This window comes from Culex quinquefasciatus, chromosome 2 (assembly GCF_015732765.1).
Source record: "Culex quinquefasciatus strain JHB chromosome 2, VPISU_Cqui_1.0_pri_paternal, whole genome shotgun sequence".
Classification (NCBI taxonomy): Eukaryota; Metazoa; Arthropoda; class Insecta; order Diptera; family Culicidae; genus Culex; species Culex quinquefasciatus.
In genome coordinates, this window is record NC_051862.1 from 212,508,683 (window position 1) to 212,535,316 (window position 26,634).

At 32.6% G+C, this 26,634-nt stretch overlaps 1 protein-coding gene across 6 annotated transcripts in view; it reads left to right on the top strand.

Moving 5' to 3' along the window:
- Positions 1 to 26,634, top strand: part of LOC6037900 (LIM domain transcription factor LMO4) — a 470,644-nt gene that overhangs the window by 292,507 nt on the left and 151,503 nt on the right. The gene's annotated exons all lie outside the window — the stretch shown is intronic.

Genomic DNA, 26,634 nt, shown 5'->3' on the forward strand with positions numbered 1-26,634 from the left:
ATCAAATTTATCAAATTTATCAAATTTATCAAATTTATCAAATTTATCAAATTTATCAAATTTATCAAATTTATCAAATTTATCAAATTTATCAAATTTATCAAATTTATCAAATTTATCAAATTTATCAAATTTATCAAATTTATCAAATTTATCAAATTTGTCAAATTTATCAAATTTATCAAATTTAGCAAATTGTAAATTTATTTATTTATCAAATTTATCAAATTTATCAAATTGTCAATTTAAAATTTAGTTTTTTAGCAAATTTAGTAAATTTAGCAAATTTAGCAAATTTAGCAAATTTAGCAAATTTAGCAAATTTAGCAAATTTAGCAAATTTAGCAAATTTAGCAAATTTAGCAAATTTAGCAATTTTGGCAAATTTAGCAAATTTAGCAAATTTAGCAAATTTAGCAAATTTAGCAATTTTAGCAATTTTAGCAATTTTAGCAAATTTAGCAAATTTATCAAATTTATCAAATTAATTTCTATTATCTTTTTGAGATTTTTTTTGGTTTTAAAGTTTTTAAAATCTAGATTGTCAACTTGTAATTTTTCTTCGATTTTGTTCTGCATTTTGCTGCTTACATATTTTGTATTTCTATTCATGCGCTTATTGGATAGATTTTGTTGGTTTAACAGATTATCTTAAATTTTTGCTCACATTTTTATTTATTTTTTTTTTTACTTTTGTTTAATTTAATTAAGTATCAATGTTCTAAAATTTAATTAAATCTTTAAAGGTTTAATTCATTGCAATTTTTTTTGAAATAGGGAATATTATCAAAACTTTCCATAGAACATTGTCGTATCCAATAAACCAACAAATTACAAATTACAAATTACATTTGCAAACTCTTTGTGAGTAAGTAATTTAAAAATATTCATTAAGCTTAAAAAAATTAAACTGTCATGAAATCAACTCGTTTTAGAAGAATTGATTGTGCAAATGTTATTGTTGTTCGGTCAAAAATGGCATTTTTTTAATCTAGTTTGGATTTTTTTTCAAAAGCATTTGTAAAAAGTATTGTTTGATGATACTTTTATTGAGCAATTCTCTAAGATTTCTATCATTCAATTTTTTTTGTATTTTTTATCCGACTGAATTTTTTTTGGCTCTTTTGAAATGTTTGTCTTGATTTAAAAATTTTGAAAAATTGCTGAGAAAACATTAATTTTCCTGTTTATAAACCTTTGCATGGCAATATTTCAGCAACTAAGGGCCGTATCAGCAAAATTCATAAAAGCAAAATATAGAAAATTTTCTAAGCTTTTCAATTTTTTTTATTTCAGCAACTAAGGGCCGTATCAACAAAAATCATAAAATATAGAAAATTTTCTAAGCTTTTCAATTTTTTTTTTCAATGGTGGGCTTTGCCCTTTGGCTGTGCACTAATTTTGAAAAATGAATAAATGATACTATTTTATAAAAAGTTTCTTAAAAAAGGCTGTAACTTGAAAACGGTGCACTTTATCCAAATTTCATCAAAGTATTTTTTGATTGCAAATTCAATTTTACATCGAAAAATGTGGTTGAAAATTGTTTTGCAACCATTATTTAGATTTTTTGAAAAAAAAAAACAGTATTTATTCCCAAATTCATAACTCGGTCGAAAATAATTTGCCCATTCTCTAAATTTCTGAAAAGTTGGCATTTATGTCTCCTGAAAATAAAAATAGTGTTTTATTGCAAATCAAGTTTAAGATACAAAAAGTAAAATTAAAATTGTTTTTTTTTTTTCAGTGTAGTCCTTATCCATTCCTACAACTTTACCCATGACACCAAATTGATGAAAAAATTCCTTCAAAAGATACATGAATTTTTATAAATCATTTTTGCATGGACAGCTGCCAAACTTGTAAGGAAAATTATATGGACAAATTATTGATGCAAAATGGCTTCTTTGGGCATACCGAAGGCACCAAAAAAGTTTCAGAAGTATTTAATACTAAATTAAATAATACAATTAAAAATAATTAAAAAAAAAAACAATTTCGTAGAGAACTGCTCTATTGCAAAATAACTTTACTGTGTTAATTGGTAGTTTTTTACACCTGAATCATTTATTAAATATTTCTGGAAGACAAGATGAAAAAAAAACACAAAAAAATGAACAATTTTCAAAATGACTATTATTTTCTATTTGACCTACAGTAAATTCTTGAACGTTCAGATTTTCCGTTCGCGCACACGCAACTCAAACCGGGCCGCCCCGTACACACGGTCAATGAAAGAAAAATTACATCGCTTTTGTGCCGTTACTCCCCCAAAACACCCCCTCCCGAAAAAGAAATAGCCACTTCCCTGCCGGTCCAAGTTCGTTCACAGCAAGAACACGCCACGCCAGAACGTGCACAGAGAGCGAAGGAGGGCAGAGAGAAAAAAAATGCTCGTAATTAAATTAATTTTTATGTACCGGACAATTAGGTTCATTTTCAGCGGCCGGCCGTTGGCCACGTATATCCCCGCGGGGATCAGGGTCAGCCCGCTGGAGAGGCTAAAGTGCCCTTTGACATGCCATATCCATTTTCGGTCGTCGGCCACGAGACCACGACGACGACGTCGTCCACGAGGTGATTGAATAAATTGAGGAGGTCCACTTTTTCAATTACACCCACCACCAGCTGGACATTCTTTTCTTAAGAAGCGGTTTAGGACCGAACTTTAAGCTTTTTCTGGCGAGCGAAAATTCTTCAATGCAAATTTGCCGCATTTTCACCCATAATCGCCTTTTCCGGAAAAACTATTCAAGGACTATTCCTCTCTCTCTCTCTCTCTCCCTCTCTCTCTCGTCATCCTGGTTGGAGCGAGTCCTTCTTTCTTTCGTTGGACGAACATTAAGTAGTGCATTCATAAACAGTTTCCATGGCGAAGATTTACCAGGAATCTCTTTCTTGTGCGGGGTTCCTCTTTCTGGGTTTTGTGGTTGGTCGAGAGATGTAAAAGAAGAACTTTTCCTCCCTCTTTTTCCCAAGTGTCCCCCACGAGTGTTGATTTGAGCTGCAAAGGCAGGTGTCACTGTTCTCACGATGTTTACCGGAGCGCATTTCTCAGAGACCGGAAATGTACGGTTATTTTCGTTTCCGTTTTTCCTCCGGAGTTACTAGCTTTGTGGAAATTGTGTGTTTGTGTGGTTTTGACTAACAAACCACCTGCTATCGTTCGGGTAGATGGGGAATGAATCTTATTTACTGTGATTTTTCTTTGCTGATGGTCACCAAGTTGATTACGTCCAACTGCAGTTATCAACTAGATTTTTAGACTTTTTATAACTAAGGACGATTGAAATTCAAAACATGCAGGTTTTGAAACTTGTGAATTAGCCAAAAAATGTATGCTAACATTTTCAAATTAAAGTTTTTCAAAACTAATCTTGTTATGAATTTGGATGGCATCTAATTTTTAAAATCATGATTCGTTTCAATTGTACATCTCAAATGTATTTTTCCGAAGAAACTTTTTCAAAAAGTTAAAACATGTTACATAAGCCATCCCATCCCATTTTAATGCCAAAATTGTTGGAAAATGTATAACGCACCCGTACAGTTGATTTGCAATCATTAGTTTTCAAAAAATGAATTGATTTGAAAAAAACTTAACAAACAAATACTTTTTGTGAAACTATACATAGAAAATCAACGAAAATTAAATTGATTATCTTTTTTTCGGGTTTTTGAGAACATTTTGAAAAGTGCAGGAGGTGATCTAATTTAATATAATTAAATATAATTAGATTAAGATTAATTCTAAATAGATAACAATTTTTCGTTGTCTTATTTTTTATTGTTGAGCTTTAGTATGACCCTTAAACTACTCTAAAGTGATTTAGAATTTTTTAATCCAAGATGGCGATCAAAATGGCGGTGATGAAATTATGAAAAAATATATTTTTTCATTTATTAGGCAATTAATTATTCAAATTTGACTAAAATGGGATCTCAAAACTCGAATTTGATGTTAAAAGTAAAAAAAAAAATTTTTTTTCGTGATTCGATTATCCGAAGTCCCATACAAACCTTCGGATAATAGAACTTTGGATAATCGAGGCTTCGGATCATCGAGTCTGGACTGTACAAAAAATAAAAATTAAATCAGGTTATGATCTTTGTTTGACGTTGAGTTATTTAATTATTTAAATTAAAAAAGATAACTTTTGAAAATGAGTTTCACTTAGTTTTGACTGTTTAAATATCTCTACCCCATATGATCTCAAAAAATGAATTTAAAACATCTGTTTATAACATTTCTATACTTAAATAAAGTTTTAAGAGCTTTTACTCACAGTATTCGTACCTAGGCCGAGGATTCCGCAATAATAAGCAATAAGCAGTAAACGTTTTGTTTGGATGGTGAAACCGGTGTCATTTTTGAAGTTAAGTTAAGTTTTTGTCCTTCATCTACGGTTAAAGGAGAGAATCGAGGTAAGGGGAGGCCAACAAATTGAATTAAAACTAAATTTCAATTATTAAAACTAATTCAAAAACAAGAATATAACAAAATGCTTCAGACATCATTACATCACAGTTTTACTGCTGTCACAAATGAATTTATGAGTATGTTTAGCGTCTTTTGCCGATCTTTGGCCCCCCAATTCAAAATTTGTTAAATGATTAAAAAGCCTTTATTTCAGGCCTACCCAACGTCCGGCCCACCAGGGCTTTTCAAAATAGTTCAAAATAGTCTGGCCCATGAGGCAGTTCATGAAATGTTCGATAAATAAATTGAGGTCAAAATTTCAAAAAATAAGCTTGAGATCACATTTTCATTTATTAGAAACAAATTTACAACAAATTTAATCAGGATTATTTAGTTGTTTTTTTTTTTTACTTTTGCATTAAAACAATGTTAATTCAAAGTTTTATTTGGATCTGTATTTATTGGATGTTTTTGTTACAAGATTATCCATTTTTTTTAAATTTGATTCTTATCATTTTACATTCATATTTTCTAATCTGAAATATGTTACAAGAAAACAAGATTATCTTTTCGATAAAAATATGAAATGTATGAAAAAAATAAATACTTGAAAAAAAAAATAACAAAAAGACACATAATTTAAATTTCTAACTGTTTTTACTGTATTTATTGGGCAACAAAAATTACACAATGGATTGAAAATATATTTTTTGTAACTTTTTTTAACCAAAATGGTTGTTATATCATTTGGAAATAAGATATTAACCCCTTCTAGCCAAGATCAATATTGAGTTTTTTTAACGTTTTTGTTTACCGTGACCAAACTGGATGAAAAATGAATTGATCTCATAATTTTTTTTAAAGAGGGTTGAGCATAATAGTTTTTTCGAGAAATTACAGTTTAAGTTAATTGGAGATGATCGTAGTAATCGGTGCGTGCGGGCGCGAAAAGTTTTTGCTGCGTCATGTTTTTTCTTCGATTCAAAATTCTCTAATTTTTCTGATAATCTTTATTTTGTTATTACAAATAAGGGAAATTCCTTTGTCCGTTTCGGTGGCCATCCATACCGCATACCGGTAGTGGCAATAAGAAATGTTTGGTAGTTTCGGTGAAATTTTTAAATTGTGACTCATGGTTGTCGTCAGCGGAAAGGAAGAGACAGCGGAAAAAAATGAAACATACAAAGTGACCATCGGCGAAGGAATTTCGTGGTTCTCACTTGATCCTGCCCGAATCCAGTGAACAACTGCATGTGTTTGAGGAATGATTTCAGCAGTCCCATTCCGAAGAAATGCTTCCCCTTTGATAAGCGCTGAGCACGGCCACGATTCCTACCACCAGAACGAATTGGCCGAGTGATGACCTTCTATTAGGTGCTGTCGGGTGGTTCAACTTGATGCTGTCGATCGTGCAGAACCAGAAGAGATGCAGGAACTGCAGATGACTAAAATTTGAGATTCCATCTAATTCGAAGATTCAGACGATCAAATGGACTGAAGCCCAAGATATCTGATTTGGTGAGATCTTTCCTTTTAAATATCAGAAGATTCTTTCATTTACACTGACATACACACATTCCATTTAAGATAATCCACGCCAATATTTGAAGTAATCTGTTGAATATTTCTCTATATTGATGTCTTTTGATCCTTATTTTATATATCTTTTTCTTGATATTCTTTTTCCTTTGCTCTTTCTACCATCTGTTTCTTTAATGTCCTTGTGAGGGGATCATCGATCCATCCGCATTGACATACTATCTTTTCATTTTTCTTCTTATCTTTCTTCATATTTTCACTCTTTTTAACACTTACTACCAGTCTTTGTGAGGGGATACTGAGCTCGATTTGCTCTCCATCCGCAATGACCTGTTCTCATCTATGTTTTCCCTTTTATTAGTAGTTAGAATCAAAGCCGGGGATCGGGAGGAGCATCAGGGCAGTGGACGGTATGCTGTAATGGCGGAGATTGGATGTAGATAGTGGAAGACCAGAACTACGTCACAAGGGAAAATAGCGTATTAATTGTACAATTCTTAAGGATTGTCTAATTACTACATCTATTGACCCCTGTCAGTCTCCAGCTGTCTGCCGCGCCCTTTAGGCCCCCAACAGGGTGCGAGCCCTGTTTTTCAGCTTTGTCAGACTTTTTTCGGAGTTATTGGAGGTTACTGTCGGAAGGAGATTCTCTTCCCCTGAGGACACCGTGAGTGATTTTGCTTGTTCGCGTCCAACCACCCCCTTTTGGCCCTTCATACGGCAGTAATTTGAAGATGCTCCCTTTAAGTCTGAGCCACTGTAATTCTAGGCAACCGCTACATAGGTCATCCTTGTGGCCCTGTTGGTTATCCCATCAAATCAAATCAAATCAAATCAAAATTACAGTTTAAGTTAATTAAATTTATAAAGTATTAAATTTATAGAACAAAAGAGTTTTCTATGTATCGCTTAATTAAAACCATTTTTTGAATCATGAAAATTATTTTAACCTAGATCATCTTTTACGCTGAATACCATGTAGCAAAAACCATACTTTAAATAAAACTTTCAAAAATCATTAAAAACAACATCAAAGATGCCCAAAGAATGCACATTTTATATAAACTCGCTTTATATATTTGAAAACTTTGAGTTGTAATTTCATGGAATATGAAATGAAATGAAACTTTGAGTTGTAATTTTATGAAACTAACCCTCTACTGCCCAATTTTTTTTAAATATTTTTTATTTTCCCTCTGTTTAGGATGTCATTTTGAGCAACTTTTGTTCTACAAAAAATTATACTTCACTTGTTTAATGGCCTTTTTATTTTTTTTTAGTACTTTCATTTGCTTTTATCATGGCTAGTTTTGTTTGTTTTTAGTGGTATTTGCCCTATCCTGCCACCTTCTATCAATTCATTTTGCCTATCTAATTTGTTCAAGTTTTTAAGTCACTTTTTCAATTTTTTGCTTGTTTTTCACTTTTTCTGTTATAGAATGACACAATTATCATTTAACTTGTACATAACAAAAAACGTAGATGCATAGTTAATTTTTGACGAATTTTTGAATCGAAGCCCGTCTAAAGGCGGGGTTGGGTTTTACACCCAGAACTGGACATCGGCATACGAGAGGATAAAGAGCACGATTCGGTAGTAAAATGGTACTGTGTGCGGACTGAGATGATGAATCCCGAAATTACCGAGAGTACTTTACTCATGGGTTCATTTTCAAAAAAAGTTCATTTATCAAAAAAAAAGTACCGGTACCGAGACTCGAACCCAAGACCTTCGGCATATTGAACCGTGCCTTTGCCGTATGGGCCACCAAGGTTCGGTGACTCAGTGGCGGTCATGTGTCCATAAAAGCCACTCAATAGGATGAACTGTTCCAACACCCAAAATTCAGAGTCGAGACAATCGTTCTCTCAAAATTTATTGAGGGCTCAGTGCCAAAATCGATAGAATAATGGTACCAACTCACACCATCATAACAAATGAGTTCATTCGTTAGTTGAATCAATAAATCTCCAACAAGTGTCATACATCGACTTCTGACTTCTCCTTGATCACCAAGCTGTGGTGGCCGAGGCAGCTAAGTCATTGGATTGGTTTATCAAAGGTCTCTGGTTCGATTCCCGTTGTCGACACTTTTGGTTTTTTGTTTGACGGATGAACTTTTTTTGCAAATGAACCTCGAGAGAATAGTTCTATCGCCCATCTTGAGCTGTGTTCTCTGCGTCCGTGAATGGTACCACTATTCTCTCGACTCGAGACCATCTTTCTTTTGGACTAGCGCTGCCAGTTTTGGGTGAATGAACGAATGAACACGCGAGAGGACTATACTCTCGCAAAATAGCATTTTCCTAACGTTTCTTTTCGTGAGGACTATCCCCTCGTTCTTTAACTTTGGGTGTAGAGGGTTAAAAGTTTGAAGTTTTTTAAAACATTTTTTTGCCTCCTGATTTTTCGAACCAATTTTGAGAAGGGGGGTTTCTAAAATTTCAAATTTTGTAAAGGGCCCTAGTGTCCAATTAGAATAATGTTCAATAAAAAAAATTGTATTGAAAGCCCACTAATGTTTCGTTGGTCATTTTTTAGCAGAATAGTTTTTTCTAACTGTTTATCAAAATATTGTATTGTTTTGAATAAAATTATTTTTAAAAAAAACCAGTAAGATTTATATCTTTTTTATTAAGTACACAGCTAATAAAAACAAAAGTTTTTTGGAGTAATATATTTTTCTTAAAATTATAAATCTAGATTTTGATAAATTCAGTGACTAATTACTGATCCCCTTTCATCTCTCACTCACATCACTTTCCTGGAAAGTTCATCAAGAATCACCACCCTCAAACACCTCCCTCTTCACCGTAAGGTTCATCAGCCTGGCCTAGGGAGGGAGGGGGTGAGGTGGGATGTGTATTTTCTCCGAAATTTAATTTCATTAGAAACATTTCCATATCAGCCCGGGCCGGATGATTGATTACCTGTTAACGAATATTAAATTGAATTCATTTCGTGAGAGAGCAATTTGGAGTGGTTACGAGGGAAGGGAGGTTGGAGGAGGTTTGGTTTTGTTTCATTCACACGCACACAAAAATTTACTTACAGTGGCACACATACAGCAGCAGGATGTGAGGGGGAGAAATATTTATCAGCATCAAGGACTTTTGAGAATGGATTGGGTTGTGACGGTTTTCCGATATTAAATGGATTTTAGTGGAAGTGAGCAACAGCTGTTCTTTGTTAGGGTTAAAGTTTTCATAACTGGTTTTTAATAACAAAATTTACTTGAACGGCAAATTAAATCAAGATTGACATTGGAACTTATTCGTAATAATGTATTACTAACTCATTTAGCCACTGTCATGAGATGCAATATTTTTTATGCAATAATCATTTTAGGGTAGTTATATTTAAATTAGTCAGATTGAAAAATAAAGAAATGAAATTTGTGAAAACATTAATACAATTAAAAATGAAACATAAAAACAAAAAAAAAAGTTCAATAATTCCCAAATTACCCCACCCATTTTCAGCTAGGAAAACTTCCCAAACAAGGAAGGATGACTAGCACTGCTAGTGCCAGCACCCAGGAGGGGCTTTCCTCGTTACAGTATCAGCAAATTAGATCTTGAGGCAGATTAGGGACGTAATTACGGCGAGGCGACACTTGCGTCGACGTCGTTTTTCGAGGAAGCGATCGAAACTTGTGTGGATGTGTGTGCATTGCCTCGGTAGTTGTGAGGGCTGAAAATAAGATCGTATCTTGGGTGGGAAAAGGTAGGGCTACCCTAAGGGGTGGTTGGGAGTGGGGCCACCCATAATTTGTGCGATGAGTGGTTTTCTTTCACCAAAAATGCGTGGGAGTGCCCCCCGGTGAGGGTGTGACACACGTGGTTTAGGTTGTAAGGGGAAAGGAGAGGGGGTAATAAACTAATGAAAGATCTCTGATGGCGGGAAACCGACAATAGATATGAGGGTGTGTTTGTACTTTCTCCCGACCCCAAATTCTGGGAAAATTGCTACACGGAGGAATTAGGTGAAATTGGGCTAGGTGACGACTACCGGCGAGGTGGGATTCGATCGAAATGGAGTGATAATTGTTGATTGCTAGAGGGAAGAAAATTGGGTGTGAAAATTGAATGGAACAGCGTCATTTCATGCTTTTCATAGGATGACATGAATCGTAAAAAAATGTTTGACTAAAAAACAAAGAAGCAAAAATAAAATTAATGTTTCCACAACGAAAATTATCCCAAACTAATTACAGATTCTGCCCCAGAAATAGAAATAAGAACGAGCAAAGCTGTACATTGTTTGGTGGCAAGATTGATTGATAGCGATTTGGGGGAGCGAGGGATGATTGACTGATCTTAATTGGATTGGAAAATTTTCCTCCCAACTAGGACGATTAGCCTTACGCTCCCACTAGCACAAAATTGCGAGCTTTCTAAAATTGGGTCACTTTTCCAAAAAAAAAAAAGTTTTTCGACACATTTGTGCAAACGCGTGTGCAGACACGTGGGCAAGCCATTTTCCAATCAAACTTTGACTTCCTTGACTTGGTGCAATTACCGGGCCCCCTCGACTTGAAGAGGTTTCTTAATTTCAAACTTATCGACACAAAGCGCAACAGCAACCGAGATCCTTTCGGGAATTGGTCGAAGGGTGATTGAGAGAGGGGGGTTTTTGCTCGAGTCAAAATCCTCAAGGAGAAGAAAAAGAAGAGTAAGAGGGTCGCGCAATGAAAACGGAAAACTTATATTGCCAATTTGAATTGGATTATTCATATGAACAGGAACATTCACACACTGTTGGGGTGATTCTTTGCCAAATCAGCGAGTGCTGCTAATAAAAAAAATGTAGAGATGCATTTAATTAATAAAAACAACATGTTTGGACTTCAGTTGGAATAACCTTTTGTGTATAATTTTTTTTTTTCAAACACACGTTAAAAATATCAAACATGCGTGTTCAAAAGTGGTTAGTCAACTTTGATCGGCTTTAACTATAATTAATGAATCGAATGCAACTGAGCTATCCAATTTAAATTTCTAGAAATTGTTGAAATTTAATTAAGTATTAAAATTTGAACCTTTTGCACTCAATTTCAAATAAATGAGATGGTGGCATTTAATTCTCCGTCCAATTTTCTTTTAAAACATTGGCAAGTTTTATTCTTATTTTTCCAAGGTAGATTATTTTAAATAATTGACGAGGAGGAGTGATGCAATTTTGCAAAAAAAAAAACCAGAATTCTTGCATGTTCCGATAAAACATCTTACTACTTTTTAGAACTTTGTAGAACTGTTGCTTTTTCACTAGTGAAAGAACCACTTAAAAAAAACTGCATTTTAAGGCTATTTTTTCAGAACAGCAAAACACTGTCTCCAAATTGCCTGTTTCATAATTGTGGGATGCTATTGTGCCTCCCACAATTGTGGAACAACTGAGTTTTATTGATAATTTCACATGAAAAAATATCAAACCAATCATAAACCACTTTCATTGGTTTCAGTGTGTGAAGTCATTATTTTGTTAAAAAATATACAATCCTGGAGATAACCAAAGATTATTTACATCCGTTGGAAAAAAGTGATCCAAATTAGTGAATTTCTAGAGCTTTCTTTAAATACTTGATTTAAAATATAAAAAAAATAATCTATAGAACGTGAACCTAAGGAAATTTTTCCAAATTTTTTTTATTTTCATAATTCTCATTAAATTTTATATGAATTTCACTATTCTTCTTTTTTTAAAAAAAAAACAACATAAGTAAACATTTCCGGGAAAAGATTTGGGATTCAAGATATAACTGAATTGAACTGGATAGAACTTTTTAAAATAAAGTTAAAATATTACTAGCTTAAATATAACTTGATAAATTGCCTTTTAATCCGAGGAGACCAAAATATTTTTAAAAAATAATGTTTTACTTGTTTTCATTGATCTTTTTGTTTTGTTAACTTGAAACTAATGTTTTGTGATATCATGGTAACGATTAAAAGACAGAAATATTTTGTTTCAAATAAAATTACAGCGGTTTGAAAACAAAATCACAGTTTATTGTGGCATGAAAAATGCAATGGAAAACTTAGACATATAAATGTTGTTGGTTTCGAGAAAATGAAAACGAATTTATGGAATGATTTTGCATTGAAAATTTTAATTTTCAATTTTGACTTAAATGTCCATAAATCCCTGGAATCTTGAAAAAACATGTTTTGACTGATAGATGCATTTTTCAGTCCTATGGATTGAAATGACATGATTTAAATTTTGTGAACTTTAAATTTGACCCTTTGTTGCAAACCTGTGAGCAACACTGCTTCGAATGCACAGGTGTAATGACATGAAAAATTAGTGGGCAGAAAAATCTCAAATCAATTAAAATGCATTTACCTACCATAATTCTCGAATCATCTGATTTTTTTTTTATTTTGATGAGGGAAAACGTTCCGTAAATAAAATGTTTATTTTATTATTTTTTTCAAAAATGTCTCAAAACATACATTTTTATCAGTGGGAGGGACAAGTAGTAGTTTGTAATACATTATGGTTGCAAAATACAAAAAAAAAGTGAAACCAACACTTTTAGCGCTATAAAATTTCTATCTGATTAAGTTTACAGACGACTCTACATTAAATTTATGTTTAAATCATTCTCTTATCTTTGAAAAACAAAGAAATGACACCTGACATGATGAAGGTCAAATTTGCATTCAAATTTTGTACAGTTCTAAAAATCAATCTTCAAAGGAAAAAAAAGTCAATTAAAAATATATCAAAATTATTTTAATGTTTTTGATTTATTTTACGAAACTATAGAAAATTTATTAAACATAAATTTTCAAATATCGATTTGAACGTTGACAATCCAAAGCTATCAAATTAACTGATAATAATATTTTTTCAAACCTCATGTAGAAAATGTTATAGAGATAAAAATTAGGCCGTTGCAAATATTTTTTAAGTTTATGTCCCTCGATTCTGACCAAAGTCAAAAAAAAAAAGAAAAAAAAAAGAAATTACTAGCTATGGATTCAACATTTAAATGCAAAAAATGTTTTAAAATGCATTATACACCTGTCCAGTTGTTTTGCCATCATTAGTATATTTTAGAAACTAAGTATTGACGAAAATTTTATTTTTTTGCGATAAATAATTTTTTTGCGGTGCTGTACATTGGGATTTCATAAAAAAAATCAAAACATTTTTATACAAGCCCAAACATGCTGAATATGATTATAAATGCAGAAAATGCATTTTAGATTTTTTTCAGTTGATTAGACTGCTATTTTCATGGAAATTTTGAAGTTTTTTGGAAAATATGTTTTTTGCCCCCTGATTTTTCAGACCAATTTTGAAGGGGTGGACGACAAAAACTTTGAAAAATATTTGCAACGGCCTTACTTTCAATACGAGTTAGGAAAAAACACTAATTTCAAAAAAAGTAATCCAGAAAACAGTTTGGTTCTCTCTTGAATAATGTGATGTTCAAGAAGGAGAAACTTTTGGAAGACTTTTTCCGATTTAAATGTATTTCAAAATAACATAAAAATATGTTTTCTATTGGCTTCATTCGAATAATACGTTTCAGACGCCCCCTCCTACCTTCTGTCACGAACTTTTATTATACCTGTCACAAACCTCATAGCCACCAGCCCCCTACTATTCATGATCGTTATTTTGAACAAACCCATTGCAGTATGAAACTATAAAATAAAAGAAAGATTAAGGCAAAGATCATAAATAAGAAATTGGTCGAATTCCTATAAGGCTGGTACAAATATTTTTTAAAGTTTTTGTCACCACCCCCCCCCCCCCTTTCAAAATTGGCCCGAAAAATCAGGGGGCAAAAAAAACAGCTGAAATCAAATTAAAATACATTCTCCTGCGTTTAAAATCATTTTTAGCATGTTTGGGTTAAGAATTTTTGAAAATTTTCGATGCAAAATCTTTTTTTTGGATACAATTTTTGTTTTTGTCAGATCTTAGATTTTTTGAAAACTAATGATTGAAAAACAACTGAACTAATGTAAAATGCATTTTTAAACACTTTTTTCATTTAAATGTGAAGATTATGGCTTGTTATTTAAATTTTTATATTTTTTTTATTTTTTGCTCATTGATTCGGCAAAACAAACACTTTAAATATTTGCATCGTAACACAATTTTCAATAAATATGTCAATCAGTTTCTTTTCATGATTAAGATTTTCTTGTTATTGAACTTTTGATCTAAATTTTTAAAATTTTTATTTTTTTTTAATCATATGAGTTTTACTCACATGTGCTGAAATCCAGTTTTGGCAGTTTATTTGTTTTAATTGTATAAACAGTATAGACATCAATTTTAATAGATTTTTTCAATTGTCTTACTTTTGTAAATTAAAAAAAATGTAAATTTAATATTTTCATTATTTTTTTCAACTAGGAAGTCGCTGCCAGTGGGAAATAACCATGGACCAAAAACACTTCAAGAATTAGAATAATTATTTATCTAACAACACGATTTAAATAACAATGAGTATACTCCTTGGAAATATTGAAGAACATATAAATATTTTCTCAGAATTTTGTTCAACATTGGCTCACATTCACGCCCCGCCGGGCAAAATCAGTTGCACTTTTCCAGAGAACCGCTCAACCTCCCATTGAACCAATCCCGGGTTGGTCGGTCCTCGAGGAGAAGCGGGTTCGATTGTGTCCCCGTCATAACCGTTTCGTCGTTTTGCCGTTGTTGTTCGGCGCGCAACGAGGTTGCAATAACTGAAGGCACTTGAGCTGTTCAACAACAACAACGGGAGCAGAAGCAGCAACAGCACTGAGTGTGAGTACGCTGCTGAGTGCCGGCTGTTATCGTCAATGACGATATAATTTCCGGTAATATGAGCATAATTTTGCGAGACTTGGTGGCGGAGTCGGTTGGTGGTGGAGGTGGCACCATATCGCACCAACACAGCTGACGACGACGACGATGACGGTTTACACGCGTGGTTGGTTGTTGTCGATTGTGGAAGTAGTGTGGGGGAAGTCCATGAGTAACGTTAACCTGACGATTTGTGTGTAACTAATACTTTGGTCAGAACTCCACGAATTCTCATGCCAATTTAATTTTAAATTCAAAAAATAAAATAAACCTTTTGTGGAGTTCTAGAAATTTTCAGCACAATCCGCAAGCTTTCGACGTTCTTTCCGCTGAACTTCAAAATCAAATAAGCTCTACATCCTCCATTAGTGCCACAGTTTCCTACTTTTCACCCTTTCATTCACCTCAAACGCGATCAACTGCATATGCTGACATCTCCCACCCTCACTCACCTCCCTCAAAAGTGCACGAAAAATCACACACACACACACACACACACACCCAAAACTTGCACAGTATCAAGAACTCGCTGTTACTCGCTGCACCCAACGGACGGAAAATCGCTTTGGTCTGGCTGTGGAGGAAAACTCAAATTATAGGCACGTTGTCAATCCCGCATCAAGTCGATGCCCGTCCCGGTTTGACACGAGGAAATTGCTTATCCTTCAAAAGAGTTTTCCGCTGGCACCAGGGGAAAAAACAGCAGAGAGCACTAGCCCGAACACTGCTGCCGAGCTCGATTGCTGGTGGAAAAAGAAACAGAAAGGACGGTGAAAAAATCTGATCAGAAGCGAAATTCAAGGTCCTGGTGGTGGGGTTGGGGAAGGCCAAGGAGTCCAAAGTTGCTGGGAAACTTCATCAACTTCATATTGAACATTCGGCGAAATTGCTGCGCGACTTTCCCTCTGTGTGTGCACCTCCATGTATGTGTTGGTACGATTGGGGATGCATTCGAAACTATATATTGGAGGCAGAAAGGACGAGAGGACAAGGACGAGAATCGAGGCAAATGTGTTAAACACAGCTCAGAACACGGATAGTACTCGTGTACGGTTCTCTACTTTTTTTTGTTGCTCTGTTTTCCCCCTCGTGTTCTGGGCTTTTCCCACCCACCGCCACCAACATCACGGTTGGGGAAAGTTGGGCATCAACACAAACGTACATGTCGAGTCGACACATACGAACACACACACCTACACACACCGGTTGTTCGTACGTACACATGGTTGTGAAGGCGATTGTGATTACATTCATAACATGACGTAGAACAAGAACACGTAGCAAACGCCGGTGACTAGTTTTGGGGCTAAGGGTAGGTTCACACCTTTTTGGTAAAGTTACTTTAATTTTAAATTGTTGTCTTTTAGAATTACCTAAATTGTCATACACAGCAAGCAAAACTATAACATATAATGACAATTTACAGTAAACTCAATGTTTTTTTTAATAATTTGTTTTCATGTCATTTCAATTTCTGTTACTTCAACAAAATCAAATTATTCGCTCTACAGCATTGCCTTGGCGTTCTAGATTGCGAGATTCCTAATCGAATTTCTGTTACTTATTAACTTAAATTTTACTTGAATACCTAGTGTAGTGTTTTTAATCTATAGCGTTAATAAAAAATCGATGGTAAGTTTATATTCAATAATGTTTTTAAACATAGCAAAAGAATTGCAAAGACACCAATATATCAATGAGATAAATTCTAAATTATTTATTTTGTTGCAATAACGATTTTATGTATTTCTTTTATATGAATGGCAATCCACAAATAGATATTAAAGAATTAAACAAAACTAAAATTTAATAGCTTCACATTGAGAACAAAATTTAATATAATAAGACACTGCATCACAATTTTTAGTTCCACAAAAAAAGCATCCCGAGCAGACGGAAATAACTTCGGAATAACATTTTTTGATAATTGAGAATACTAGACCAATAACATTTTATGTTATTAATAACAAAATTTGTTATTCGTCGTTATGATTTTTTTGTTATTGGATTGTTATTGTAATAACAGACTAATAACATTTTTAGTTATTCTTCGAACAAATCTTTGTTATTTTTTTTTGTTATTTTAACAACTAATCCGATCATCCCAATAACAATTGGAGGTATTCTTCCATAACAAAAAATGTTATTCCAAAGTTGTTTTGACTTTCAACCAATATCAGACCAATAACAAATTTTGTTATGATAACATAAACTGTTATTAAACCCTTATGCAAAAATGGACTTTGCAAGAATATTCCATAACACTTTTTGTTATTTTAACAGCATTTGTTATTGAAATGGCATGAATCTTGTTATTACCGTCTGCCCGGGATCGGTAAGGGAGCAATTCTCTACCAAAACCGGAAATGGATTTTATTTGTATTTTTTGATTGAACTCAAACTTTGTGGGGGCCTTCCCTATGACCAAATAAGCTATTTTGCGTCATTGGTTCACCCATACAAGTCTCCATACAATTTTGGCAGCTGTCCATACAAAAATGGTATGTAAATATTCAAACAGCTGTAACTTTTGAGTGAATTTTCTGATCCATTTGGTGTCTTCGGCAAATTTGCAGGTATTGTTGAGGACTTTTTAAAAAAATAGGTACACGGAAAAAAATTGCAGATTTTTTTATTAACTTTTTTTTACACTAAAACTCAATTTCCCAAACTACGTATTTTTTGATTTTCGAGATTTTTTTATATGTTTTAGGGGACCGCAACTTTTGAGCCATATAAAAACATGGTCAAAAAATCTGCCGCCGAGTTATGAATTTTTGTAAAAATAGTGATTTTTGGAAACATTATTTTTTAATGCAAAATTAAATTTACAATTGAAAAGTACTTTACATATTTTTTGATAAAGAAATCCGTTTTCTAGATATAGCCACCGAAAGTTTAATTTTATCCATCATTAGAAAATGATGGGTTGTTTGGGTGAGACTTAGAAAACTTCAATTTTCGTGTTTATTTTTCTTTAAGCCGCTGTATCTCAGCAACCAGAGGTCCAATCTTCAATGTCTCTTAGACAATTTTATAGAACATTTTCTGAACTTTTCAAAAAAAAAATTTAGAAATGGTCACTCATGGTCACTATTTTTAAAAATTGAAAAACTGCAAATATTTCGCTAAAATCAAACTTTCGGGGGCTATATCTTGAAAACGGAGCCCTTTATCAAAAAATCTGTAAAGTACTTTTCGATTGCAAATTCAATTTTGCATTAAAAATAATGTCAAACTTGTTTTTGCATGAAACTTCGATTTTTCCAAAAATCACTATTTTTTCAAAAATTCATAACTCGGCGGCAGATTTTTTGACCATGTTTCTCTATGGCTCAAAACTTGCGGATTTTTGTCCCCTAAAACATATGAAAAAATCTCGAAAATCAAAAAATACGTATTTTGGGAAGGGACCATCCATAAACCACGTGGACACTTTAGGGGGGAGGGTATGGCGATTGTCCACGCTCCATACAAAAAAGTTTTTTTTTGTATGGACAATTGTCCACGAAGGGGGGGGGTTGAGATTTCCAAAAAAGTGTCCACGTGGTTTATGGATGGTCCCGAAATTGAGTTTAAGTGAAAAAAAGTTGATATTAACATCTGCAAATTTTTTTTCCGTGTACCTATTTTTTTTAAGTCCTCAACAATACCTACAACTTTGCCGAAGACTTGATTGATCAGAAAATTCACTCAAAAGTTAGCTGTTTGAATATTTACATAGCTGCCAAAATTGTATGGAGACTTGTATGGGTGAACCAATGACGCAAAATAGCTTATTTGGGCATAGGGAAGGCCCCCACAAAGTTTGAGTTAAATCAAAAAATACAAAAATTAAAAATGGTCGAAATCAGCCGATTTCGTAGAGAGTTGCTCAAGGCATTACATTTGAAAATGGTGACAGATTTTGTGTCAAAACAATGTGTAATTTAATCTGGTGAAATTTTCATCGTTTTTTGTTGAATTTTCAAATTTGTATGCATTATTTTATCTAAAATTATTCAAATAAGCGGTAATGGGACCATCCACAAACCACGTGGACACTTTTTTGGAAAACCCAAACCCCCCCCCCCCTCCCCCCTCTCGTGTACAATTGTCCATACAAAAAAACTTTTTGTATGGAGCGTGGTCAATCGCCATACCCCCTAAAGTGTCCACGTGGTTTATGGATGGTCCCAATATTAATCCAAGCAAATTTGAAACCATTGAAAATTCCATATTAAAATATATTAAACGCAATGTCACCATTTTGGTTACTTGAAACCGACTTTAAAAAGCCATTTTGATAACTCTAAAAGTAATGAAAAGCGAATTCTTGATTATGTAAAAATCTAGGGTTGGATTAAATCATTTTTTTTCATGTGACCGAAGTTTGTTGTCAAAATAAACACGCAGTAATTTTTGGTGACCTATTTTTTTCGAACCAAAAAGTTGCTCAAAAAGAACTCCTGAAAACGAGAAAAACAAAAAAAAAACGAAAAAAAATTGGTAGATGGTTACTGAGAATTTTTTCAAGTTATATATTGTACCGTTATCTGGGGTGAATCGGGACTACAATCTGAAAAGGAACAGCATTTTTAGAGTAATAAATAGTTTTAAATTTGGAAATTTATGTACACATTTTGTTGGTTTGAATCTGTCCTAACTGAAACCAACCAAACAAATCAAAATATCATGCTTCAAAATAGGTAAAGCAAAATTTCGTCTCCAACTAAACTAATATTAAATAGTTGTGATCCAAAATTTTCCAACTTTTTTTATCGAATAGATCATGAAATTCCACATTAAAAAAAATCAGCATTGGCATTAAAAACTAGGGGAATGTTCAACAAGACAATTTTCTTGTTTCTTTTTCTTTTATTCGCTGTTTCCAGCTACCAGAGGTCCAACCTTCAATGTCTTTTAGTATTTTCTTTTTTGCACTTTATGAAAAAATAATTTCAAGAAATGACTGTATCTTGAAAAATGTAAATTTTATCAAAAAAACAGCTTTAATGTAATTTTCGATAGCAAATTTGATTTTACATTAAACATTTTATGTCAAAATAGATTTTGACTAGAATTATTTTTATTTTCCAAAAACACATTTTGAAAAATTATAATTTGTCCATGCTACGGCTCAAATGTTTAAGTTTTATTTACCTCAAAGCAATTTTAAAGTTTAAAATAAAAAAAAAACATATTTTGGGAAACTAAATTTTTGTAAAAAATAATGTTGCTTGAAATTTGTTAAATTTTGTACGAAGAAAATCTAAAATCTTTGATCATTTGTTTATTTGTATCATCATCAACCATGAACTTGTCTTTTGGTTTTTTCAACCTTGTAAACAACTGAAAAAAAGTTCAATATTAAGGAAATACTTGCAGAGGAATTATCAGGGATAAAGTAAATCAATCATTTTTTTGTCAATCAATGATCCAATTAATTTTTAATATATTTTGTATGAAATTAAATTTAAAAAAAAACCAGTTTTATAAAATATTCAATACCTCTCAAATTATAACCCTCTACCGGCCAAAATTTAATTTCAATTTTTTTATTTTTCCCTTGTTCAGGAGGTCATTTTGAGCAACTTTTGTTCTACGATAAAAATTTGCTTCTCTTGTTTTATGTTTTTATTGTTTCATTTTAAGTATTTGAATTTGCTTTTCTTGTTTATTAATTGTTTGTATACAACTGAAAAAAAGTTCAATATTAAGGAAATACTTGCAGAGGAATTATCAGGGATAAAGTAAATCAATCATTTTTTTGTCAATCAATGATCCAATTAATTTTTAATATATTTTGTATGAATTTAAATTTAAAAAAAACAGTTTTATAAAATATTCAATACCTCTCAAATTATAACCCTCTACCGGCCAAAATTTAATTTCAATTTTTTTATTTTTCCCTTGTTCAGGAGGTCATTTTGAGCAACTTTTGTTCTACGATAAAAATTTGCTTCTCTTGTTTTATGTTTTTATTGTTTCATTTTAAGTATTTGAATTTGCTTTTCTTGTTTATTAATTGTTTGTATACAACTGAAAAAAAGTTCAATATTAAGGAAATACTTGCAGAGGAATTATTAGGGATAAAGTAAATCCATCATTTTTTTGTCAATCATTGAACCAATTAATTTTTATTATATTTTGTCTGAAATTAAATTAAAAAAAACCAGTTTTATAAAATATTCAATACTCTCAAAGTATAACCCTCTACCAGCCAAAATTTAATTTAGATTTTTTTTATTTTTCCCTTGTTCAGGAGGTCATTTTGAGCAACTTTTGTTCTACGATAAAAATTTGCTTCTCTTGTTTTATGTTTTTATTGTTTCATTTTTAGTATTTGAATTTGCATTTTTCTTGTTTATTAATTGTTTGTTATTGTTAGTATTTTGCATTTTCTACCACTTCCTATCATTACAGTTGGTAATTTATTCATGTTTTTACAGTCAGTACAGTTTTCTGCTATAGAATGGCACCATTATAATTTAAATTGTAAAAATGCGTAGAGGCATAGTCTGAGACATTAGAAAAATTACTCCATACTTGATTTCTCATAATACAGAGGAAATATTAGTTAAAAACACTTCCAAAGTTGCCCCCTCAAAAAATGACATTGGCAAAGTGACAGCATAAATCTTCCAACCCTAAAACACTCTAAAATTTTAAGAATTCTTCTTTCCAATGCTTTTAAAAGATGAAAAATTGGTTTAAAAAGGATTTTTGGCGATTTTTTAAATCGATTTTTTAATTGGCTAGAGGCGGGGTTGGGTTGTAGAGGGTTAATTTCACTTAAAAACTAGAATATTCTTACAACACAATATGGATTTTTCCGTTTAATTTTCTTATTTAATTTAAAAAAAAAGATTGCTTTAAACTAAAGCTTTAATTGAAAACCCTAAAAAAGTATAAAAAAATTAAAGTTGGTTATAGCCATGGTTTCATCAATTAAATGGAAAAAGTGTTAAAAAATGCATAGTACACTTGTTCAGTTATTTTGCAATCATAGGTTTCCAAAATTTCAAAATATCTAGGAATTGACCAAAAAATCAATATATTTTTAAACAAGTTCAAATATGAATATAAATGCACAATAATGCATATCAGATTGTTTTCAGTTGATTTGATTTCTATTTCCATTGAAATTTTGACGGTTTTGAAAAAAAAATCTTCATTACTGTTCAAACCAATTAAGCAAAAAAAAACTTTGGAAATTAATAAAAAAACAAATTCGAATTTCAAGCCTAATTTTGATAATTGGCGAAACAAAAAAATATTACAAAATGCTTCAAACATCAATTAATTCAATCCAATTCAAAATTTGCATAATGATATAATAGTACACCCAAACGGCGGTCGCATGATTTTGATGCATGGCGGCATGAAAGTATATCAGAATCTGCATGAAAACTGTCCTCATGCATTTTTTGCGATATAGGGGTATGACATTTTTGCCCGTTACCGACAATTATCGACATTACCGACGGCTTTTTGGTTGTATTTCACAAAAAAACCCTTATCAGAACGAGGATTGAACCACCAACTTCTTGGTTATTGCTCCAACACGCTACCACCGTGCCATGGACGCTTAATGAAAATTATGTGAAAGAGCACCAACATATGTTTCTTTTTGGAGTGTTGCTCGGGGACGGGCTAGCGTTATATGTGTTGGTGAGAACTGTAGATCGCTGAAATGTTTACACGCGGGCAAAAATGATCTAGGGGGTTGCTGCAAAAAATGTTATAAAATATGACATTTTCTGTAGCAAATCGACTGTTGCAGATTTTGAGATATATTTTTCCTTTGGGTGTAGTTTATGCAACAAGTTGCAAAAAGAGGATTTTTTCAGCACGAGTCGTACATTTATCCAACGAGGTTCACCGAGTTGGATAAATACGAAGAGTGCTGAAAAAAATCAAGTTTTGCAACGAGTTCCATACAACATTTTTTGCAATTCCAAAAAACACACACTGAGTGAAATTTTATGTCAAATTTTCATGTATTTTGTCAATAAATCGTTTAAATCAAAACCATGTTGAAAAGTGTTACTTTTCGAAACAAGTGCTGAAAAGTTCAACTTTTCAGCACCCATTTGAGTGCTGAAAAGTAGAACTTTTCAGCATTTATTTTGAAAAGTGTTGCTATTCGATTCTGTTATTTTTGGTACAGAAAAGTAGGCTATTTCGTCGTTCAAGAATGACAGGAAAAGTAAATAGTTTCACGACGGAATTGCAAAAACGTCTTTATTTGATTTAAAATACATAATTAGGTGTGAGGGTATGTTTTCTTAAAGAAATATTTTCAATATTTTTTTTCAGTTTTACAATGAATGTTTAATTTTGAGTCACAATTTTTTTTGCCTCACATTTTTTTTGGGTAAAGCAAACCCTGAAAAATATAAATATAATATTGATGAAATTTATATTTCTCAAAAGACTTTTCAACATCAAAATCAGGTTAAACTATCCCAGAGTACGAAGGGGTGCCATCAGCTGAGCGCGGAAGAATCAAACGAAGCAATAAGAGAAGGTTGAAAGGTGAGGAGGGGGGGCTGGCGACGCCATGAGACACACACACACACACAACTTGAATGTGCAATCGAAGGGCCAACACGTATGCGACTGAACAGTTGCAACTCTTCTCCCTTTTCTTCCTTTTCTCCTTCTCGTCTCTTCAAGTATGTGTGGGTGTGTGTGGTTGTGTTCGATTGTGCTTTTTGTCGTTGATTTCTTTATGATTGTGTTTACTCTCCAAATATTGTGCTACCAGATGACGACTACCGGCGACGGTGTGGCGTGCCACCCACCACTGCTGGTGAGGAAATGATAAGGAGAAAAGGATTAGGAAGCAGATTCGTTTGACTAATTAAGTTAGTAATGTTGCTCAAAAATTTCCAATTTATATCTTATTTGTTGACATTAAAACAAACCAAATTTCAAAAATAACTCATCCATTGTTGAAAGAATAAAAATGTATAAAAATTTTCTCAAAGACTTCTATCAAATTAATTAATATATCTTTGAAGCAAATTATCAAATATATAAATAAATCTTGACCTTTTCTTCAACTTATGGAGTCCACTTACGAAACAAAACCAATGTTTAATCAAACGTACACTGCACCTTCGTCTCATTAGCCGTTAATAGCGCTGCAACAACCAAAACAACAGCTGCAACATAGTGTTACACAAGCATGGCAATTGCACCCGGTGCTACACCCAAAAAAAAAACACGCGAAAAATAAGGCAAAAACACCAGCAAAACAAACCTCCACAGAAGCCAGGCTCACCTCACCACGGTCGTCAACGCCGTGTGTACCTGGGTCCGGGGAACGTGTTCGAGATAAATGGTGCAACAGCATGCAACTTGCAACAGACCGAAAGGGGAGCAGGGGGGGACCTTTGGTGACAAATACCGCAAGCGGAACGACCGCGACCCCGACCAGACCGGGCCAGACCGGCTCTCCAGAATCCTTCATCATGTCATCAAACACGCGGTCCCCAAGAGTCGTTCCGACAGTCTGTCTCATTCACACACACTCGTGGCCGCCCGCGCACCACATGTAAATTGCATGGCATTTATTTATTAATTAAAAATCCAAGTCTTCCAATTAAAAAATCTCCTTTTTTGCGCGCGCGCGCCTCAGCTGCGGCCCAAACCCCCTTTCGCAACATGTACTTCTTTGTGTATGAGTGTGTGAGCTATGTTGGGGATATTCCGTACCCAACGTCACCAACGAGTTATCTCTTAAATTTTTCACCAATTACGGCAAAGACGATGGAGGAGGAATTCTCTGGGAAATCAACAATTCGGAGTTGCACAAATTAGGCTTATATAAAAAGAGTCAAGTGATGATTTTGATTAACATGCAGAACTGATTAATAACTAAAATTAATTCTATTCATGTCTAAGATGGAACAATTGAAATGCAGAAATTATACACAACATTTTCCTAAGACTGTGATTTGATTTTGGTTAACCCTCTTCAGAGCATTTTTTTTTATTTTTGTCGGGAAAAACAGCAGCTCAATCGAGTGTTAGGGGTTCATTTGATCTTCACTCTAATTGAATTAAATTTAAATCTTCTTTTATTTAAAGCATTATTAAAACTTTCAAATATTCTTAAAGTATATTTCCAATCCTATTTCCTTACATCTTTAAGTTGACCTTCAAAAATTTATTTAATTTATTGACCTAAAATTTATTTAGAATCCCAAAAAAAATAAAAAAACAACAGAAGTGCTATAACCTCACGGCAATTAAAAAACATTATCATGCGATGAAAGCAGTTTTATTTTGAACAAATTTTATTGTACAGTACTTTATAGCAAAAATAAACATGCACTTTTTTACCCCTCGGCTCTGGTCATGGTAAAGAAGGAGGAGGAGGCAAAGAAAAGCTATTTTTTTTTAAATATGCAAGCCTAATTTTTGTAATTGTGAAACAAATTTATCAGAAATTATTATAATTTTACAGTTGTTAAAATTTGTTATACATCAATCGTCACAAATTGACAACCCAGGCAGACAGTAATAAAAAAAAATTATGCCATTTCAATAACAAATACTGTGTAAAATAACAACAAGTGTTATTGAATTTTCTTTAAAAATCAATTATTCCAAAAGAGTTTAATAACAGTTAATGTTATCATAACAAAATTAGTTATTGGTCTGATATTGGTTGACAGCCAAAACAACTTTGGAATAACATTTCATGTTATGGAGAAATAACTCCAACGGTTATTGGGATGATCGGATTAGTTGTTAAAATAACAAAAACAATAACAAAGATTTGTTCGAAGAATAGCTCAAAATGTTATTAGTCTGTTATTACAATAACAATCCAATAACAAAAAAGTCATAACGACGAATAACAAATCTTGCTATAAATAACATAAAATGTTATTGGCCCAATATTTTCAAATATCAAAAAATGTTATTCCCAGGTTATTTTCGTCTGCTCAGGAACATATCAAAACATTTTAAACAATACTTACTTTAATGAATTATGGCCTAAAAAATCCAAATTTGTTAAAACCCTGATAATTTCATATTTGAATAACAATACAAAAATAATCCTACAACAATGTTCAACATTTTTAATGAATATTTAAACTATTACAATATTTTTTCCTCCAAATTTTTGAGGAAATTTGAAAGAGACGAACAACCAAAATTAAATTTACAATGACCTTATGATCAAGGATGCCACATATTTTTTTTAAATGTCTTTAAAAAAGTCTGTGTATGTCTGTGCATTTGTCTAAAATTCAAATATATCATTTTACAGTAGTGGAAATTCATTTTTAAGCATTTGAACAGTAGCGAAATAAGTTCTGGTTGATATTTTTATAAACTATTAATTCACTGAAGTTTTTTAAGTCTGTGCACCTTAAAAAAATGGCACAAGCTTAAATGTCTGTGAAACACTGACAAATCTGTTTCCTGGAATGGTAGAAAAAAATCATCACAATGTTTAAATCAATTGGCAAAGAATGATTGAAGATGCACAAATTTAAAAATTTTGTTTTTACTTTTTGATGGCCATCAGTGTTTTACATAAAAAAAAATTTGTACAAAAAACAACAAAAATGCAAATATTTATATTTAATGATACATTTATTTTGAGCAATTCTCTACCAAAACCGGAAATGGATTTTATTTGTATTTTTTCATTTGGCTCAAACTTTGTGGGGGCCTTCCCTGTGACCAAATAAGCTATTTTGTGTCATTGGTTCACCCATACAAGTCTCCATACAATTTTGGCTGCTGTCCATACAAAAATGGTATGTAAATATTCAAACAGCTGTAACTTTTGAGTGAATTTTCTGATCAATTTGGTGTCTTCGGCAAAGTTGTAGGTATTGTTGAGGAC